The sequence below is a fragment of the Podarcis vaucheri genome, assembly GCF_965113315.1.
Source record: "Podarcis vaucheri genome assembly, chromosome: 3".
NCBI classification, from domain to species: Eukaryota; Metazoa; Chordata; class Lepidosauria; order Squamata; family Lacertidae; genus Podarcis; species Podarcis vaucheri.
In genome coordinates this window covers 35,765,524-35,771,016 of record NC_138761.1, presented here as the reverse complement: position 1 = coordinate 35,771,016, position 5,493 = coordinate 35,765,524, and positions in this window count along the sequence as shown.

The following is a 5,493-nucleotide window of genomic DNA, read 5'->3' as shown; positions in this document are numbered from 1 at the left end:
TCATGTACTAGTCCTGTCATGTGTTGGGTTATAGTTGAGTGCTTGCAAGTTGAATTTTGTACTAATGATGATTTATCAATTCTGTAGATTTATCAGATTCTTCCACTAGTCTTCACTCTTAGGTTTGAAATTACTTTTACAGAGACTCCTTTTTATGAAGGTTCTTGCAGGGGTGGGATGCTCAGTAAATTCTGCAGCTAATTGTTTATTATTTATTAAATTTGCATACTGCCCTTCACAGATCTCAGGGCAGTTCACAACAATAATGTGAATTATTGGCAATCTCAAGTATCACCTCTTTTTAAGTATATGGGTTGTATTAAAAGTTTTAGAGAGGCAGACATAGCTAAAACAAATACTGTCCCACAACAATTACTATAGTCTGTATTTCCATATCAAGAATTTAAACGTTCTTATTACATTAAGTTTATTCTATAAATGTAAGCAACTCAGTCCAAGTATTTACATGTACCTTGCTTTGTTACTTCAATTTTGGTGGGACGTCTATTATATTTTTAAAAAGATTCATTACGGCACACTTCTTTTACCTCAAAATTAATTTAATATTATATAACAGAATTCTGACTCCAAGGGAGTTTAGGAGAATAGGTGTCAGGCACTATATGTGTTCACTGTGTCAGTCTGAACTACCTGCCATTTTAAAAACTGCAGTGAGAAGGCCACCTGTCAAAAACGAAAGAAAAAAGTTGCAAAATAGCAATTGCCCAAGCCACCACTACCACAGATAACAGTGCTTTCCACATAATGAAAGTATTGCACAACCATTATGGATCTTTTGGCAAATGACAGAGTTTTGGCAACAGGCAAAAAAGTGGTTTGAGGACTGCAATATTCCAGAGTTGCTATGAAATGGTAATGTCATGTGGAAGTATTCGGGGGGGGGGGGGGACAAAACAGGAACTTCCCTTGTTTCTGAGTCCAATACATTACTGGGTCCCATATCTGTATATGAACAACCAAGTGATTGAGGAAATCATGGAAGCAGTTTCTGGACCACATTGAAATGATGTTATTAAATTTGTATACTGCCCTTCATCTGTAATGGTTCACAATACAAAACGTTGATGGCAATTCCTTTCAAATATGTCATGGACGCTTTTGTGGAAGCTAATTTAGCCCATCCTCTACCACTGTATTGTGATTTTAAAAGTGTTTGAGTTATTCGCACATGTCTTAATCATTCTGACCAAGAGGTGCTACCCCATCTGAAGGGCAAATTCCAGCCAGGCAAAAGCACTTGAGGGGGCAGAACAGAAGCCATTGGGGCAAGACCTAGGTACAGTCCCCAGGCATCGCAATTTTTCTGATGGCACAATAAACCTGCTTATTTTTTTAAACATACTGCATGACACACTGTTTACTTACTGTTTACTTGTTTATTCTTCACCTAAATAACACAAGAGCCTGCTGGATCCGGTCCATGGCCTATCAAGTCTAGCAAGCTGTTCTCATAGTGGCTAACTAGATGCCTGTGTGATTGTCAAAAGATCTAGCATTTTTATTTCATTGCTCCCTCAAACTTAGTTTAAATCTATCACAGTTTGTTTACTGCTATGTTTTGATGTCCAAGAAAACTTCGTTTATCCCTGGCAAACCCCACATAATTTTGAGTTTGGTGCCAAAGTTTCTTGTTCTGCTAGAAATCTAGTTCCAAAGATGGCCAGTGGGTGTCAGATTAGTGCCACAAAATGGTGGGAAGTTTCTGGTCAGAAGTGATTGCAAGGTACTGTGGTGTACTTTGGAAAGACTTGCTTTTTAACATTTGAATTAGAGCTTTGTCTTATGTTTCCACTACTGGTTACCTTCTGCAAAGTGCAAAGCCCATGGGAGAAACCGATAGGCTCTCTATATTGGAAGCCAGTGGTTAAGTGGTTAAGCCCTATCACTTGGAAGTTCTGATTTGTTAACATTAGTATCAGCCTGGAAGAATTCCACCACCATCCAAAGGCTTGCTGTGTAGACCATTGTACCTCTACTAGTACCATACAATGTTCATTCATTGAGGGCACCAGTCCAAAACTGGCATTAGAAGAGGAGCAGACCAGGGCATCTGAGCACCCAAGATTATGAAACTCCTTGCCTAGGGAGGGAGGGCTGTTTGGCACCTTCATTTTTGGGCTTCTCTCATGTACTCAACACACTGTCTGGCAGGCATTTATCCTGTTGCAGTGGTAATTTTTAGAGGACTAACATCTATTGCTAAATGTGTTTATCTGTTACTGCTTCTGTTATAAATGCAAATTGTTAGCCATGTATAGAAGAGCAGGGTAGTAAATTGAAGTGAAAAAAAAATCTCTTACCACGTCTTATGTGGCTAATGGGCAGTTTAGCCTGAAATGTGGATCAGTAAGATCTCTTGAGAGTCCCATGGACTGCAAGAAGATCAGACCTATCCATTCTTAAGGAAATCAGCCCTGAGTGCTCACTGGAAGGACAGATCGTGAAGCTGAGGCTCCAATACTTTGGCCACCTCATGAGAAGAGAAGACTCCCTGGAAAAGACCCTGATGTTGGGAAAGATGGAGGGCACAAGGAGAAGGGGACGCCAGAGGACAAGATGCAGATAGGTAGCCGTGTTGGTCTGCCATAGTCAAAATAAAAAAATTCCTTCCTGTAGCACCTTAAAGACCAACTAAGTTAGTTCTTGGTATGAGCTTTCATGTGCATGCACACTTCTTCAGATACACTGAAACAGAAGTTGCCAGATCCTTCTATATAGTGAGAAGGTGGGGAGGGGTATTACTCAGAAGGGTGGTGGGAATGGGAGATTGGCAGATAGCTGAGATGAGCCTGTTGACGACTCTTAACGACTGTAATAGGTCTTACAGGAAAAGGCAAGGGGTGAGAAGGTGAGAAATGGCTTAGTCATGTATAATGGGATAAGAGGACAAGATGGTTGGACAGTGTTCTCGAAGCTACAAACATGAGGCTGACCGAACTGTGGGAGGCAGTGGAAGACAGGAATGCCTGGCGTGCTCTGGTCCATGGGGTCACTAAACAACAACAACAACAAGATCTCTTCCCTCCAGTTATTTTGGGATGAAGGCTGTCCTGTCTCTTCGCTGGAAGCACTGGTGAATGCAATGCACAAAACTCAGCTCAGGGATGGGAACCTGTGGCCCTCCAGAAATTGATGGGCTTCAACTTCCACCAGGAACTTACTGCAGGGGAGAGCACCAAAAAGCCTCTTTAGCATACAGAAATTACCATTAGATCAACTTGGAAGCAACTGAGGCTATAGCTGACAAACCAGTTTTCTTGTGGCAGCATTTAATTGTGGCAGCCCTGATATTTGTTGCAATAATTTCACCCATTAGGCAATTTTTAAATCTTTTGGAGGGATGCCTGCAGTTTTTGTTACATGTTCTGTTCAGTTAACCAATACATGTGGTAGCTGTGGGTTGAAGAACCTTAATTTTATCTAGTCTTTTCACAGGTAATTTAATTTCTTCCGTGGTTTAGATCTCACCTGCTCTTAACGGTTCCAAAACTTTTCTCCTTCCACACCCAACAAAGCCACCGAACAAACAAAAACGTAGAGAGTAGCCTGGGTAACAAGCTTTGGCTTCTATTCCCAGCATCTGAATAGACATGGTACTTCATGCAACTGCCTAATTCCCCAGTGCTGCTCTTCACACCAGTAATACAAACAAGACTCCTGGGGGTGTGCATAGCTGGACCTCATGGGAGGTGCTGGTGCAGTGGAATCTGTGGTCAGGTATGGAAACTTTTCACAGGTCTTCTAAACTTATGAGCTGAGGTCACACACAACAGCTTTTGCTTAAACAGCAAGCAGCGTGAACAGTCATATTCTTAAACAGAGCAGTGTTGCCTTTTCCTAGGGAAAACCGTTCGCTTGAGCTGAAGGTTTACAATTCTCTGCGAATTATCCCAAATATTTGCAATTCACATTGAGATGTGTATGGTGCCCTTGCACAACGGAACTCTTTTTAGGAAGGGGGGAAGTGGCAAGTTAATATCTCTCAGACCTGCCCCACATCTGCCTGTCCACTTGCCCATCCATCCACTGTAACATAAAGGGTGGTGTAGAGTTTGGTAGCATTGGGGTAGATAGCAAACGAGTAAGAATCAGGAGGATAAACAATCCACCCTCGGAGTACAGAAAGGCCAGGCTAGATCTGCTCTGATGTCTAAATCACTACCAGAAAGTACACATTTAAAAGTTTGTATGAAACATTAGATCTAGAAACTTTAAAAAATAATAATTAAATGTTTCATTTACTGGAACTTTGCTTCAATGGCATTCTGTTCTAGAAACAATATTTTCTTCTCTGTATTAGCTTCACATTATGCAAATATAAAACCTAATATGGACACCCTGAGAATCTCTCCTTTCTTTCCTGACAAAGTGCTTGGAAATGTCAATGTGCCTTTTGGTCATGTTTGTCTTACCATAATTTCCAGATGTTTGTTTTTTTAAAGAAATCAGAGTCACAAAAGTGTATTTTTTAAAAAAAGGTTTCAAAATATGAAAATATGTATTGCTTAATTTAGTCCTCCCAAAACCTCTCAGTAGAAGAAAAACAAACAAACACAATTGAGCACTGAACACTTAGGCTCTGGCTGAGCTCCAGATCACAGCTTTCTGGGACCAGGGGGTCCATAGACAGTACTTTGCTTCTCTTCCAACTCTGTCCTTGCTATGATGCCTCTACATATATCCTATACTCTCTCCCTCTCTCTTACTATAAGCCATTAGTTGCAATTCCCATATAAGAGATGCAAGGGAGGCAGTAAGTTTGGCTGATGGGGTAATTGAAATTTTTTCTTAGTAACTGAATTTTTTGCATCTGTTTTTCAGAAAGTGCTATATCCCAAATTGCATTGTACCAATGCTTCTGATTGTGCATTTTTAAATGGATAATATACTGTATTTTATTTTGTTTTGTTTTAATGCACCATGGAAACCTGGTAAGAAATATAATAATAATAATAATAATAATAATAATAATAATAATAATAATAATAATAATTATAATAATAATAATAATAATAATAATAATAATAATAATAATAATAATAATAAATAACAATATAAAATAAAGTATGGTGTGAATTTATCCTGCTGATCACGCAGCTGCCCAATTCACATATTGGTAGCAAAACAATCTATTCTGTACTTCATACAGAATGACACTCATGCTTCCCACCCCTTCCTTTGCTCAGAAAAAGAAAAAACCCACCCCATTTTCATTTGTACATGAATGTGGAAAGGTTGCTCTGTTTTAATCTCTCTGCTTGTGACTTTAAAAACTCTCATTATTATCTGGGTCTCATCCAGAGATTTCTCTCTCTAACCTGGCTTTCTGAAGTGCAGGCAATGAAACTGACAGCATCTATTGCTGGCTGGTATCACACTTCTGAGAGGGGAACCAGTCTCTGCACATTGGATTTGCTCCTACCTAGTAAGCCCATTCTTTATATTCTGTCGCTGACCATTGGGGGGCAAAAA